The 16,872-nt window shown below is 40.9% G+C and overlaps 1 protein-coding gene across 5 annotated transcripts in view; it reads left to right on the top strand.

Annotated features, from left to right (window-relative positions):
* Positions 1-15,250: 15,250 nt before the first annotated feature.
* The window catches only part of MYO16 (myosin XVI), a 359,429-nt gene continuing 357,807 nt past the window's right edge, over positions 15,251-16,872 (top strand). Inside the window, exon 1 of one of the 5 annotated variants that reach the window (XM_074535973.1) lies at positions 15,251-15,272. The gene's annotated coding sequence lies outside the window, so the exon portion shown is untranslated. Of the gene's footprint in view, positions 15,273-15,413; positions 15,555-15,764; positions 15,935-15,970; positions 16,086-16,872 lie in introns of those variants that run through there. The other 4 variants (XM_074535972.1, XM_005487529.4, XM_074535971.1 and 1 more) reach the window with 4 other exon arrangements.

Genomic DNA, 16,872 nt, shown 5'->3' with positions numbered 1-16,872 from the left:
TAGGATAACAATATTAAAATTAATGAACCAGACTTAAGTCAGGATAGAAAGACCAGGGTTTGCCTTCTGATTGTTCAAGAGAAGGGCAGGTCCACTTCTCCTTCCTTGCCATTTTTCTTTTCCAGCTCTTGTCTCACCACCAGTTTTTCACCAGTCACTACTCTAGTGCTCTATTTCCCTCTCTTGTCCAGCTTCTGCCTTTTCTTTAAATTCTACTCTGCTGAAACCCTGAGTGCCAGCCTTTCAGGATTAGTCTCTTCCTGCTCTGGACTCCATTCACAGTTCTGCTCTCTGCCTAGCAGTTGCACAGTGGATCCACTTCACCCACTGCACATTACTTATAAGATAAGTATCAGTCTCAAGACACTTTCAAAGACTGAATCCCACATTCATCTTTGCTTTCCTCGCTGTCATTCTAATACACAATGATTTGTCTTCTGCTGAAGGCACAAACTGTTTGAAATACTGTGGGATTTCACAGCCAGCTTCTGCTGCCTCTCTTTCCCCCCAGCTATTCACTTACCTGGCCCCTTGCTCATCTAGCGTCAAGTCATCTAATGTCATTTCGTTTGCACACTGCTTCAAGAAGAAAAGTAGATTCAGAAACAAGACAACAATACCTGAGGTCTGTATGCATTTCTGTGCATTGCTCAAATGTGCCATGCATTTGGGTTATGGTGGAAAGAGGAGACTGTGGGCAGAACAGGAGGTTTGAAGATAACACACCAGGAATGAGGGAAATTGTACATGAATGTGTTGAGATTTTGAGGCCTTTAATGAAGTGTCAGGGTTACAAGCTTCCAAAGAGCAGATTTAAATCAGATGCTTGCAGGAGGAAGAATAATGGCTAGAGCAGGGTAAGGGAACTTGAAATTACTCCAAAATTATCTCTGAAATCCCCATTCAAGTATAATCCCTCTAGTTAGCTTAGAGCACTGTCCAAGCAACAAAACTCTGTAATCATCAAGAGGCTGTTTTAGTAGGCATGAGAGACAGTTGAGGGATGGGAAAATGGTACTGTTCTCAGCTGCATGAATTCAAAACTGTCCCAGGATTCCAAACACACAAAAAATCTAGCAAGTCACCTTTCCAGATATTTTATGCTATGTAAATGAAGCAATAGAAGACTCAAAAATGCAGGTTCATAACCATAAGTAGTAGCAAAATAACTGAGGGCAATAGAAGATTACCATCATTATCACTGTTACATTTTGTCACCTGTGTGTAGTTGTGAATGAGACTGATTCCAGTTGCTCAGTCAGTATAAATAATTCATGCTGGTGAAACTGATGAGGGAACAAGAAATAATGATGTGATATTTGATGCTATATCTTCCTCTGCACATTCATTTGTATTCTGCCAGCGCAGAGGTAGAGTCATGCTGTTTTGAACTTGTCTTTTTAAATGCTATAAATTGTTTTGGTAGATCTTGGCAGTGTAATTACAACTGTCTATATATCAGACGGTATTTAATTTATTTTTTTTAATTTACAACTACCTATATGTTTTCGTTTTTGCCTCTTTTTGTTTGTTTGCTTTTTTTGGTTTTTTGTCTTTTCTTTGTTTTGTTTTTTGTGGGGTTTTTTTATTGTAACAGTCTTGGGCAAAAGGATGTAGAAAATCTGAAACATTTAAATTTTTTTTGCCATAGAGGTGTATCTTTGATTTCAAATAAAGTACGAAAAAATGGTTTTTGGGCTTTAAGCCAGAAAAACAGTTATTGCAAACAGTGCCAATGATGAATAACCATCATGGCAGAGGAGAATGATGGAGTGTGAGGAGTTCATTTTTGTATTCATCATTAGAACTCTCTTTCAGCTTGACTTATTATTTTGGTCATTTTTGTTTCTTTCTATATAAATACAACATAGAAAACAAATTGCTGTCAGCCTCCTTTGAAAAATAGGAAAATGAAAAAATAACTTATTGTTCATAAAACTGTTCAGCAAGTGGCTATTTTTGGCCAAGTGGCTATTTTCAGTGCCAGGTACTCTATTCATCATTACCCTGAATTTGTGCTTAACCTTCTGAAATTTGTGAAGCAGAGAATAAAGTTTCATGTCATGATTCTGATGAATATATAAAATATCTATAAATGTTGCAGCTCAGCTGAGATCCCACTGAGATGGAAATCTGTGTGAAGAATTTGCAGATGCAAGGTTGTGGTCAGTTCTCCTGCTCCAGCTTCCTGACATCATAACCAGGAGAAATGTGGGATGCAGAAGAATGGGTTTCCAATGCCTTGTCCCCAGGGCTGTGGGAGAGAATGGAAGGATTGCTGCTTCCAAACGTTTCTTTGGGTGTGGAGAGGAGGAGGCAGACCTGGCCTTGCTTGCACACTCACCCCCCTCCAACCCAGGCCTGTATTCCAGCCCTGCAGTGGCTGCTCATCCCTGGCACAGCAGAGGCAATGATCCAACCCTGGAGCCCCTAACCCAGCTCCTGAGTGCCCACATTACTGGAGTCTCACCTTAGGGAAGAGCCCAAGCTGGCCAAGGAGTATTTAGGCGAAACATTCCACAAGAATACAACTTGACCTTGCCTCCTCTTGGAATTTCTATCAGCTGAACACTGCTGGCACCCAGGAATGGCAATTGTGTAATGTAGGTGGTTATGTAAGGTAGTTAGTGGTAATTGGGAGTGAGGCTGTGGCTGAGCCTCATCCCCAGTGGGCCACAGCTGTGAGCAGCAGGTGAGCAGCACTGACACCAATGAGCCATGGAGGGCCAGGGGCACTGACCAACCACCAAAGGGAGCAGAGGGCACACAGGTGCCATGCATCAGCTTGAGGATATAAAAGGTTAAAAAACAAGGAGAGCAGATGCTTGAAGTCTTCTAAAGTGGTATGGTGTAACTCTGTACGAGTTGAAGCCTTCTGCTGTTATATGATGATATTCCGTGCGTTGTGGCTGTCTCAACTGGAACATGTTCTGCGACCATGTAAGTGCTTTGCTATATGTTTTCTCTTTTTGTTCTTCTAATTCGCTCTTCTTGGATTTTTTTTTTTTAATAACTTAAAATCAAATGGGCTTAGAGTTTGCTAAATTGAATGGACTACGTTAATGCGTCAAGTTTTTTTACATTGGTTGAATGTTGCTCTAAATTTTTGCAGAAGCTCTTTGTTTTTTCTGAAGTTGCCAGTAAAATTTCTTTTTGCTTCTTTTGTTCTCGAGGGAGTATCTTGTTGGTATTTCTCCTGTGCGTCTAACTCAAGGGACATGAACAACTGTAAGGCCTTTCAGAAGTCTTACTGAGCGAGTCTTTTGGGGACTAACAGGCTGTCAGGGGCTGCTTTCCTATATGTTGAAAGGCAGGAAATACCCTTAATGATGAATGTAGGTGGTGAGTAATTTAAAAGGTGTCTAAGTCATCCTATTTAGTGCAGTGCCTCTAGGGAAACAGCTGAATATCAGTACTAAGGCCAACGTTTATGTGAAAGAAGGTGGATATCTAAACATCTTTATGAGTACAGATCTAACAAGCCTTGTTTCATAAAACAGCAGATCAGATCTTCTCAGGATTATGTGGGGGGCAGTACTTGAAAGAGTACTGGGGTTTGATTTTTTTCCTTAATGCAAGTTAGTGCTACCTCCGAGATGGTGTTAACTTGTTAAATAATTTGCTACAAAGAAGAAACTTAGTTATATTCCTCCCTGAGATGCAAAAAGTATGATCAGAGGGAAACAAACAAGGTTTTCAAAATACAGGTAAAGCTGTATGAGCTGTATGGTAGAATACTGACAAATACAGGTATTTCTATACAGTATACCATTGAGCTGTGTGGAAAAGTACTACCCAAAGGATCATCTCTCCTCTTTATTGCAATACCTAAAAATATCAAGAAATGGGAGAACACTCCTGCTCAGGATAGTGGGCTGTGCTCTGCCCCCAGTATCATGCTGGCCCATTAAGTCTGGTCAGGCTGCAGGTCTCAGGCCAATATGCATAATGTGTGCTGCTGTCTCCTCCATTTGCAAAGACTGGGTATCTCTTTTTGGAACTGCCATACCTCTCAATTATAGAATCACAGTTAAACATTAAATGTTGTAGAAATGATAAAACAAAGCTGTAAAGAAATATAGGAATGGAATTACAGGCAAAACACAAAAGTTTTTCCTATATTTTTTCCATTTCTTGTTTACCCTTTTGCCAGTATGTGACAAACAAACAAAAAGCATTACCAGCCTATCAACTGGCATGGTAGTAGATGAGACAACAGAGAAGAAGCTAAAATGTTAAAACACTATGAAGAAAAGCTTAAAAATACTTAGTTCAAATGTCAAGAATGGAAGGTCTTTGAAATGCCATAGCTGAAAATATAGGGCCAGCAGGATAAAAATTTTAGAGTGTGGAATATTTTTCTAATTCTGATACTAAGAATGCATTTATTTATACAATAAGTCATCCAGTAAAAGGTGTTTTTAATTTAAAATCTATTTCAAAACCTCACTTGAAAGATTGATAAGAAGTGCAGAGGAGTGATTGGAAAAACCTTTAATGTCTGTGAAAACAATGTCAGGTTGAATGACTGGATGATGATACACAGAAAGACTTGGAAAGTGAAGTTTAATTTTGGCAGCATTTTAAATGTATGCATTTGGCAACATCCTCAGCCAAAATGTATTACATAGGTGGCAGAAGACAGGATCCAAGATCACTTACTGCTTTTTGCTGGAATTGCATGAAAGTTCATTCACTCTAACTCATTCCTTTGCTTTTTACTCACTTCCTCATCCTTGGTAAGGGGAATGCAATAGAGAAGTATAGAAAAAGTGCTCTGAGGAAGATCTTGTCAGATGATGCTTTAGTCTATTGGGATAAGGTGTACAATAATTTACATCAGTAGAAAACCCCCAACTTATCTGCCAGCAGACTCCTGGAATCAATGGTCTGTAACTGCTTTCACATTTCTTCTTTTCATCTTTCAATGTCCTGCAAGAAAGAATGGATTTGCTAGGACCCCATCCAAAATAAGAAGTTACTGGGTTGTTTTGGAATTTTTTTTGAAAGTAGAAGGAGTAAGGAAATATTATATTGCCTCTGTTTAGAATTAGGGGATATTTATGTGGTTTGATATGGTCTTGATCCATTATTGAAATAACCATATATATATATGCATGGCTATGATTTTAAAGTTTCAGTGTTTTCTGACTTTTGCATATTAGCAAATACATTGTCTTGTTTTGTAGATTAAACTCTTATGCAAAAGGTGGTGAGCAAATAGAAAAGAAAGTGCTATCTAACAAAGAAGCCATCTGTTCTTATGCCAGAAATAAAAAAATCTATTTTGAATCACTAGCATGGCTTGTACATCTTGCCTTCTCAGTGTGCACATACAGTACATTTAAGCTCAGACCAGAGATCTTCCTGGTTGGCATTGGTTAAAGACTCTGTGAATATGCTGAAGATATGGGCCCTGAGAAAGAAAAAAACAAGCTGCTGAAAACAAAATGTTAGCACTTTTGTAAATCTGCCAAGATTTTCAATATAACTGCCAACAGTTTGATGTTCAGAGGAACTCAGCAGAATTGCTAACATGCATGCTGCATAAATGGCTATTCATTAGAAAGATGCTGTAGTTTATATGTGACTGCTTTCTTTGGCTGGCTAATATATCAAGTATGGTGCCTGTTTTGTACTGTGAAAAACTTTCTCCATTACCATAGTAACCTCTTGCATGTTGGCGGAAGCTGATGTCATTCACGGTATTATTCATTCTCAGTGAATTGGTCCTCAAAGTGCTAACAAGTTCCAGGGAGATAAAGAACACTAAGTATACATTCTGGTTAAACACAATTTAACCCCTTTACATCACTGGCTTCCTGGAGATAAATAGGTACATATATTTGATATATACATGTATTTAATTCCTTTAGTATTTCTTTGGTATTGCTGAGGAGAAAGGTTAAAATGGCACATTTGTCTAGCATAATACTGGAATAAAGTGAAAAGGCAGTAGGCATATTTATTTTCAGACATCTCAGCATTTCAGGTCAACTTATTGAGGGAAAAATAATTTATCAATCTTTTCTATTTAGCTATTCACCTAAAATTCCTTCATTCTTCATCATTACCAATAGTAGCTATTGTAAAATAAAAACTTTTCTCAAAGTATCTTTAACACTTTTGCTTATTAAACAAATCTAAAATTTGAATAGGTTTTCTTTGAACATATTCTTCGGATACTCTGTTATTGAAGTACTAGCACAAAACTAGGCATTTGGTTTTGATTGGCGTGGGAATAGGATCAAATTGTAGAAGAAGACAACTCTTATCTGTACTTATATATAACCTGGAAACCTTGGTATTTTCTAAAAAATCCCTTGTCTTTGAACTTCATGTCTCAGGTGCAGCAGTGCAGGGAGAGGGGTGTGGTAGCAAAGGGCTATTAACCACTTCCAGGCCAAGGACAGGGAGGTAGAAAGATTTTATCCTCAAACTTTTTCCTCTCCCTTTCCGCAGTATCTACACACAAACACAGGGAGAAGGAGACTGCCTGTGTCAAAGTCTGAAGGGGCAGAAAAGAAGAAACAAGCCTCCCTTGCTGCGCTGAGCGCAGCTATGTGACTGCTAGAAGGGGAGACAAGGGTGGCATGGAAATAAACCTGTTAGAGATTGGTTCCACTGGATTTGTTGAAATCCCCTCCAGTACAGCCTTACTCAAAGAAGCATAAATTTTACTGTACTTTTCTCTACAGTTCTATAGAACATTTGCTGGTTCTTTATTAAGGTTCTTCTTAGAGAAGGGAAATCTGATCTTCTGTGGGCAAAACCCATCCAAAACTTGAGCAAGGCACCACAACCAATTGCGTAAAGGTCTATAACTAAAGCAATGGCTCAGCACTTCTTCGTTGAAATACCAATGATGGCATCATGTGTTTATTTGACTGAGCTGAACAGGAGTGTTCATTAGTATTGCTCTGTATGGGCTGTCTAATCTCAGGTGCACACCCTCCACTCTGCTGCTCCAAGGTGAAGTGCAACAGATCTCTGGGTGATTTTGTCAAGGCTGTCATAATAAGCATAAATTTAAGCTGAGAATTAGAAGCAGTGCTGGAAGTGTTTGCCTTTTACTTCAAGGAAATGGAGATAACGGTGGACAAGACATGCTGACTCAGTCTAAACCCTGTATTTGTTGCCTACTGGTAAAGAAGCCTGTAGTTGAAGGCAGCATGAATACCTGAGCTGTGGTGGTGTTGTAATATTAATATTATTAATAAAATCCATCTTTCCTTGGTCCCTGTATGTAGTAAAGGTATCAGTTTGTTGAGCAGAAATGACAATGAGCCTTCTTATTTCTTCATTAGTGTTTTCTTTGCTGTTTCAAATAATTTCTTTTAAATTTGTAGATTAAGGTCACTTGCTTTGAATCATATGATTTAAATGAATATTGATTTGCTGATTTAAACTTCAACACTATCTCACAGAAGTATAATATCTGTCTTTATCTGTTTTATTATAAAAATAAGTATTGAATTTTGTGCATGTATAAAAGTTTAACTAAATCAGGGTCAGAATTTACCAGCCTTGCCACTACTATTTTTAATTTCATTAGTAGGACGTTTGAACAGGGATTAAATGGCTTGTGAGAGGTTTCAGAGATCTAGTAAAACAAATGGAAATATATATATTTTTTATAATGCCTAATTGATTGGTTAAGCCATCTGAGGAATTTCTGTTCTTTGTGTGGAAAATTTTCTGCCCTGAAATGTTAATTCAAATAAGAATATGTATGTACTATTTGTATTATTAATGTAAAAAATGAAATGAAAAGCATTCTGTTATCCAGGATGACAGATAAAATTCCATTTGTGCTAGTGGTAACCAGAAAATTTCAGGAACCTGCCAGAAAAATGTGTAAATCACCTTCTTTTTCATTTTTTCCAATGAATATAAAAGTGGCTAGCGAACACTTTATTTTTTAAAGAAGCTTTAAATTAATATTAAAAAGCAGTATTTACTAGAAATTTAGGAAAAATTCATATCTGGATAAAAATCTGGATAAACAATATTTAAACAATGTTGTTTAACAGTATTGTTTAAATATTGTTTAACAATATTTTTCTTTTTCCAAACGAAATGGAGAGTGCTGGTGTGATTCATTTGACTAAATGATTACTGGCACTACTGAGAATCATTCACTTAATTCAGACTACCTAAGGTTATGATATGGGTAGATTAATCTAAGAAGTTCCAACAAGAACCAACTTTACTCCCAATCCTTCAGACTGATTCAAAGGAAACTGGATGCAGATGGTCGAATTTTAATTTTTTTTTCTGGATATATTAATTTCATCCATTATATTTGAGTAGCTTCACAAAACCTGTAAAGCCAGTTTCAGCCTATTCCTAGAGTATGAATGCCCAGCAGATATTGAGCTGTTGCTAGAACCATGGGTGAAGTTCAGGCAATCTCCGTGGAGGATATTCATCACCAGCCAATGGAGACTGCCAGGCTGATTTTCCTGTGGAGTGGAGGAATACCCCTGCTGACTGAAGGCACTGTCTGTTGCCGACATCTTTTATGAAAAATCCTTTCTTTAGGATTTTTCCTCCTGAGAAGCTGAGAGGCTTCAGAAACAATGTAAACAATGGTTACCTGCTGCTGTGGAGTGCAACAGGTGGATCTTTGATTGGTCCATGTTGGGTGTTTGTAATTAATGGCCAATCGCAGTCAGCTGGCTCAGACAGAGTCTGAGCCACAAGCCTTTGTTATCATTCCTTCCTATTCTATTCTTAGCTAGCCCTCTGATGAAATCCTTTCTTCTATTATCTTAGTATAGTTTTAATATAGTATATATCATAATATAGTAAATCAAGCCTTCTGAAACATGAAGTCAGAAACATGGTCTCTTTCATCTTAAGACCCCTGTGAACACACTGTCCTCAGCTGTGGCTCTGTGCAAGGCAGAAGAGGAATTTGTAAGGGTTGGTGCTGTGGCCCTGAACAAGGAGATTCTTATCTGTTCATCCAAGATCATGAGGGTAGACCAAAGGTTATGTAGAGATATGTGACAGTTAAGCATTGTCATCTTTTCTGGAAAAGATAGGGACAGAAGGATGAAACCTTCTGTTATCCAGCTCCTCCCTTTCTTCCTCTTACTCCCCTCTGTTCACCTTCAGCTTCTTTTGTGATTGTGCCCAAGTTGTCATGCTCCTTTCAAACACCTCAGGGCTACACCTCATAGATTTCTTGCCAAGACTATCACCATTTTTTCCCACTACCACTAGAAACGCTCCCTTTTATCACCAGGATGTAAATAAAACCTGTGGAAATTGTGAAGTAAAAGATTATCTGGCTGACCCACAGAGAACACAAGAAGTATATAGGACATTGCTTGGTCTGTCAGAAACCCATTTTTTGTTTGTGCGTCTGCCTTATTCAGGGTCGTGGCTAATCCTCATTGGAGTTACGAGGAACAGATCTCATTCTAACCAGCTACCTCTCCATTTAGTAACTCTGGTAGGCTATGGGCATGCATGTTATTATTTACTACACTTCACTGATTGCACTTTTGCATGTTCTTCTCTTGAGAAATATCTTTTCCTGAAAAAATGTGGTTTTGAACCAGCAGCATGAAGGAACTGATCCTATGAATAAAAAGTTTGTCTCAAAATATCAGTTTCTAAAAATGATTCACTAAGAATTAAAATAGCTGGAGCCACACTGTTACTGAACTCAAGCTAAATGCAGATATTCACTGCCTTGAATTGGTGTAACAGACATGAAGTTCATGTGCTTTACCCTTGAACAACAAGGTTGAAGAAACAATGTTTTGACCTTAGAAGCAAAAAAAATTCTGCACCTAACCCCAGCATGTAAATCACTCACGCAAACATGAAAATGGTAAGAATCTACAGAACGGTTATCTCAGATTAGGCATTTCACAGACTCAGGCTGAAATACTAAGTATAAGTTTTCTGAACAATTACTTCTGCCAATGTAACATATCTCCCTCTGTAAAAGCTAATGATACACAATTCAGTATTTTACATGCAGCAATGACCAAGCAGCTGAAGCTCTTGGTAACCCAATCTTTCATTAACACATCAATGATTAGAAGTTTTATGGTTGTGATAGGCCCCTATGCAGTCATAAATTCAGATCAGCAGTGGTGCTATTCAGAGGCTCATAGCTGCTCCAGTATTTAAAGTCTTGTGCTTCCACAAACTAATTGTCAAGAAGATATGTGGCATATTAAAATGCTATGTACCTTGATTAATGCAAACCCATGAATAGAAATCAATGTCTTTGTCAAGCTTAGCATCTGGTCCCCTCTGTAGAATAGATCAGGATACAGGGAAAATCCAGAGCAGAACTGTTAGGTGTTCTTATGTTGTGCTTTGCACTATGGCCTCAAAGTGAACCTTACAATATAAAATGTGAGACAAATTTTGACACTTTCTTTTTAATTTTTCTTACCAGTTTTAAAATGCTATTCCCTCTACTGTAATTAGCTCACTGGCAGAATAGAAAATGACATATGACTCTCCAGGTTAAGATATAGAAATCTAAACTGGAAAACAAAGTCCTTATTGCTGAATTTAGATAGTAGAGCTGGACCCAGAAAGCAATCTGATCAGGCTATTGTCTTAGCTGAAAAAATAAATAAACACAGATGAGTGTAATTTGAAATGACAGATATAAAAACACTGAAATTCATGCACACTTCAATGGATACAAAATTTTTATCCTTGACTAACTTTCATAATGTTTCATTAACCTTGGTGGAAGACTAGCAAAGATATTTGTTCAATAGAAGCAAGTCAGGCTGCTGTGTATTGGTAATGTATAAATAAAGATCTCTGTTCTGAAAGGGTGACTCCTTCTTGTTTCCCTGGTTCCTTTCTCTGTTCCCTTTTTACTTTTCCTGATGTTTCTGTTATACTGCATGAGCTCTCCTGTAAAAATAATGGTCTTTAATATGAGTGTTCTGCAACAAGCAAGAGATTTATCCCTTGATGTGTAGATCCTAGGTCAGTTTCTTCATTTCATATTTTTACATCAGCTGCCATGTCTCTAGCCATAGTAGATTATTTACTTATCTGTCCATTTATTTTCTTTGACATAACCTGTCAATTTGTGTTCATGCAGCAAAACTGGAGTGCATTCGAAGTTATAAAATTAGGTATGTTTGGCTTGATTAAAAATATGCCTTCTCCCTTTCCCTTACTCAAATCTTCTCTTACCCACTTTTCCTTTCTGAGACCACTTTGGTTCTGGCTGCCTAGAAACCTTTTACTGTCCTCACTTCACCTCATGCAATTTGCATGAACAAGTGTCTCCCAGCTTTGAGGCAATGATTCACACCTCCTACCTAAGCTTTTAGCTGTCAAACTAGAGATGTTTTTCTTCTACAACTGACTACTCCACTAAAATGCCACCAACACAGCTCCAGAGTGTGTGTTGTATCTGCATGGGACAAGCAGAGACAGTCTCCTGCCTCTGTTCTTTCCAAGTTAAATAGTTGAAATTATATTTCTGGTGAAAATCGTTAAGTCTAATAAAATCATAGAATCATAGAATGGCTTGTGTTGGAGGGGATCTTTCAGTTCCAAGACTCCTGCCATGGGTAAGGATATTTTCCATTAGGCCAGGCTGCTCAGAGCTCCACCCAGTGTGGCCTTGAATACTTGCAGGGATGAGGCATCTGCAAGTTGAGCCCATCTTGAGGAGATTGAAGAGTTAGCATGAAAATATTATTTACTAAAAAAAGGTGGAAAAGTGAAAGACAATCCACTTAAACATAAGAAGGCGGATTTAAAACAACCACAGAGGTTCAGTTCCATTTCCTGTGAAATAGGAATTTCTGAACTGCAGAAGGGACGCTGCTCTTATTCATGTTATTCCAGTGGCATGCTTGGCATTTTGGTAGAGCTCAGGCTGTGGGAATGACCATGCTTTCTTACGAAATCTCTCTAGGCTTTTACTTGTAAAAATATTGTGTGGACCCACACTAGAATTTCCTACCAAGAGCAGCTTACAGAAATGAACTGATTATTTCAAACTACTTCAAATTCCTTCTGATTTTAGAATTTCATCCCCTGATGATATATAATGACAGTGCTCTGGGGGAGAAGCAAGGAGTGATGATTTGTTTGAAGGTTAGTGTCAAATGTGACAGCAATTTAGATTCATAACTATCAATACAAGAACGAATGAATAAACTGCAATATAATTCTTTGTAGAATACACAGATTGGAAGTTATGCTTGAGTAATTTTCTGCTCATATTGGGGTTTGAATAGATACAGTTAACATCAGTAAGTTGTTAGCTCACCATTACAAAGATTTTATCCAAATTTTGGGTTTTTTTAATCTGCCAAGTTAGTTTTACAGTGAACATCACTAACTTCGAATATCAATGCGGGGAATTTGTGTTGCCTTCCTTCTAATTTGTGACATTACAAAAAAAGAGTTGGGCATGTTTCTATATCAGCAAACTAATGAAAACTAAAAAACTGGAAAGCTTTATATGCATCAGATGATAAACTGACCTCTGAGGCCTTCTAATAGAAGAAGAATCATCTTTGGAAACAGAATCAATATTGCTGTTTTAATGAAATATTGCCAGTTTAGTGAAGTAATTCAATATTTTATTAAGTGTTAGAATTGTACTTTCATATGGTTTGCCTGCTGGAAAACAGCACATCTACCCAGCAGAGTTCTGTGTCCTGCAGAGCCAGCAGTGGTAGCTTGGGTACAGGAACCACATGGAGCAGCAATGGTATTATGTTGTGATGCCAGTGATATCAGTGCCAATGTGTTGAGAGCTGGGCATGCATTTCTGTGTGGCACTGGAATTTGGAGCTAGGGAATTTGATACAGGAGGAATGACTGAGGATGCTGGGGAAACAGGGAGACCTTGGTTTGATGCCTTATTTGAGTATCTATAATCAATTCTTCAAGGAAGCACGAGAAGTGAGGTCTTCCCTCAGCCTGATAGTGGGCCCTAACCACAAAGGAAAAAAATCTTTCTTTCTCTTTAGCAGCTCATTGAGCCAGAAGTATGTAAACTGATACCATAGGAAGAACAGATTTAATGTACAGTCTGTTCTGAGCTCTTCCGACAAAGGTGAATTTCACAAGACAGTTCAGTCAAACTGGGGGCTGCCAGCTGCTGTCCCAGGGCAAACCCCATCTCCTTTTGCTGGCCCTACAGCTGCTTGCTCTCTGCTTCCTTCCCATCCACCCAGCAGTGACTCTCAGAACACTTTCAAGCATCTAAACTAGCTATGAAGAAATGTTTAGCTTTCTTCAAACTTTGCTCCAACAGAGGAAGCCTTAGGAGCAGGTCTGCCACCTTTAGGACATCAAACAGCTCCCAAACCAGCTTAGCTGCATTGTAAATGTACACCTGCAGGGGAAACAGCAAACTAATTTAGTGCTGGAGTCACCTTCTGTGGCATCTAAACATTTCTTCCATTAAAGTGAAGTAGGCACCAGAAAACACTAAGATATAAACAAATTTTTCATACCAGTGCTCCTCTTTCTCTACTTCCAAGGACAAAATATGGATTGCTCGTTCATTTCTAGATACATACTTGTTATTATTTTGTAACTTTTTCAGTTTATGGTTTTGAGAAGGTCTTTCAGCTTGCAGGGATTTTCCTCTATGTTTTGTCTCACATGAGACACCTCAATGATTTGAAACACAATTGGCCTTGTAAATAAACTTCTGGATGTCAGTGTTTGCAATAATGGGGTTTACCTCGGTGCTACTGGCAACAATTTCACTTTGTCATGAAATACTGGCTTTAAAGTACTTTGTTGAGGTACTTTACACAACTATCGCTCCATTTCCATTTTAGATGTTTAGCGCCTAGTCCTTCAAATAGAGAAGGTGTCTCTACAATAAATCTGCATTACAGAAGAAGTCAAAGGAAAAAACAGACATCACAAATATAGGAGATCCTTTCTACCTGAGACATTGGTCTTTCTGTACTGAGTTAAAATCAATAGGAAATGACAGATCTTATACATGAAAGTTGCTTACAGAGCACAAGGAAGAAATTGCCTTCCTTTTGCATAACTGTTGATTATTTAGAGGGCTTGGTAAACAAACAAAGAGCCATTGAAGGCTTTCCCCAGAAGGTTTCAGTACACTTTTGAAGAAAGTCTGAAGCACAGAAGGCAGCCAGAATTCAAAGTCAAGGAACCAGAAGGCATCATTCAAGGATTTAACCTCCAGAAGTCTGAATGAAGGTCTAAATTCTGATATCTACAGTGTGCAATATCAGGATAAAAACTATTCTGGGAGCATATTTCCTAATTGATTACACAATTATGAAGATAAAGACCAGGCTCTCCTTTCTTTCTGCCCTCGTAGCTTGTGTGCTGATCCACACACTCTTGTGTGCTGGTTCAGCATCCAAACGTGGGGAATTGTGTGCTCTGCACCCAACACTGCACTCCACACACACTGCTGCCTGTATCTAATCTGCCTACAGGGACAGTAGCTAATCATTTGCATACCAGATCCCTATAATTTAAGGTGAAGAATTATGTGATCAGATCCACAATTCATAGATTGAGCTTCACTGGAAAACCTGGAGTCTGTTTCAGATGTGGACTGGTTACATGTGGATCACAACTGGGCTTTAAATGAGCTTATACCCCATACAACTAAACTTGAATCAGCAGTGCATGTGCTATCATCAGGTAAGCAGGGACCATTCAAGAGCAAGTGAAGGGTAAACTAATATTTAGCTATTTATATTCTATAGCATTTCACAGTGCGTATGTATCTGGATATTCTGTGCATCATTGGCATGCCAGATAGGTCTAGAAAGGATTGTGGGAGCAGGTAGCACTTTTTTCTGTAAATACAACCCTGAAGTGACTTTTGGCCCATGTGGGGTGCAGGCTACCCTGCAAACAGAGGACATCAGTGGGTGAATCCTGCTAGGATAGCAAAGATGGCTCCTATTGAGAGGATGTAGTGGAAGACTACATAGCATGTGTTGCGTAGGGCAGTATCTAGTGAGGACTTTGATAGGATGCTTCGTGTTAAGCCTGCATTGAAAAACGATGCTCTGATGTGCACTTTAGCTAGAAGTTAGGCAGTGTGGGTGAAAGATCTTAACAACCAGCCTCCTTAGTCAATTAGGTGGCAAAAGACTGTCACTGAGGCTTGTAACTTCCCTGCCTTTATGTTTGTGCAAGATTTCTACCTACAGTGCCAGGAAACACAGCTCTAAAGCAGTAGGGCGTGAGCAAGCTGCTTATAGTACCGGTACAGAAACAGATACATCCAAGCTGCCATTTGTTCTGTAAGTACAACCTCGTAAGAACTGTTGATTTTGCATCCATCTCAAGGGGTGATAATTATGACATTCCCTGCGATTCTCTTTTGTTGGGCATTAGGTGCCAGTAGGGAATCAAGTGGGGTCTTTGTTGTGTTGAAGTACACGTAGACTGCTCCCACACACACAGCCTTCCCGGACCTTTTCCTTCGAGCAGTTTGCCGAAGGAGAGGGGCGGACAAAGCCTGTCAAACCCCGAAAAAGCAGCAGCCCTTTGCGGGGGGCCCCGGTGAGCTCCGAGCACGGCAGGTGAGCACTGCAGAGGGATGCAAGAGGGGTTCGACGGGGTGGCTGCCGGGGTGCGGGGTGTCGCCCCCGGGCTGCCCGGGCAGGTGGCGGGGCGGGGCGGTGCCGGGAGAGCCGGCCCGGCCGCTGGGCACCGCTCCGCATCCCTCCCTGCCTCCCTCCCTCCCTTCTTTGCTTCGCTTCGCTTCGCATCGCGGGGAGGCGGCGGCGAGGGGCGGGCGGGAGGAGTGCCGGGGGAGGCAGAGGCGGCGCGGCTCCGCTCGGCTCGGCACAGCACGGTAAGGCAAAGAAAGACCCCCGGAGAAAGTGGAAGTGCGTCTCGCTCCGCCGCTGCCCGGCACCGGCACAGGGGCGGCCCCTCAGCCTGGCCTCGTCCCCCCGAGGTGAGTGCCGCCCTGGGGAGGGAGGGAGGGATGAGGGCGGGGGCCTGGCGGGTGCGCACCGCAGCGGGGATGATGCCCCGCAGGTCTCCGGTGCCGGGAGCGGGCTGGTGAGGAGGCGCCTTTTGCGGACGGGCTTGGTTGGTGTTCTCGTGTGAGTATTCGGGGAGCGAGGAGGGTGGTAGTGTGTGTGCGTTTTCATCTGTTCCGTGTTCCTTTTTGTCCGTGTGTCCGTGCCCGGCTCCGCCAGGACCCGCCCGAGCTGCCGGCGGGCAGCGAGCCGGGGGAGCCCGGGGTCAGCGCGGGGCTCATTGTGTGCTGCGGGCAGAAACCAGCCCAGGCTCCGTCAGACGGGCACTTGGCTTTAACCAGCCCCTTTGTGGATGCCCTTCCCGAGCCCCAGTTGGGGCGGAGAGGCTGACAGGCAGCTGGATGGAGATTTTCTGATAAACGTTTTCTCCCATCGGTAGTGTCAGTGGGTTAAATCCCAATCTTTTGTGGGAGTGTGCCTCCCCAGTGGGTGACAGAAGGACTTCAGAGCCGTGTCGTTGCCGGGCTGGTTTCCAGCACCAGCTCGCCTCAGGTGGCTCCTCAGACCCGGTCCCCAGCGCCGCCGTGCCGGGCTGGATCCCCTCCTGCTCCCGGCTCTCGCCATTGGAAACTTGCGGGTACGAGGCTGGATACCGGCCGCCCTGGCTTTGCCCCAGGGCTGGGGTTGCTGGCAGTGGGATCCTGATCTGGAGGATCGCTCTGGGGAAAAATTACTTTTCCTTCCCTCTGGCAAGATGGCGAAAAGAGTGTCAGGATAATCCTGTGTGCTTCAGGAGGAGAGGTATGATGCAATTTAGGTGTTTACACAGTCACTTTAGGAACTTTGTCTCCTGCTGTGGGTTGTTCCTGGGCAGAATCTCAGGCAGACCGTGTTTTCCCTCGACTCCTGT

Source organism: Zonotrichia albicollis, chromosome 2 (assembly GCF_047830755.1).
Source record: "Zonotrichia albicollis isolate bZonAlb1 chromosome 2, bZonAlb1.hap1, whole genome shotgun sequence".
Classification (NCBI taxonomy): Eukaryota; Metazoa; Chordata; class Aves; order Passeriformes; family Passerellidae; genus Zonotrichia; species Zonotrichia albicollis.
Note: the sequence above shows the minus strand (reverse complement) of the source record. Positions and strands in the feature narration are given on the sequence as shown.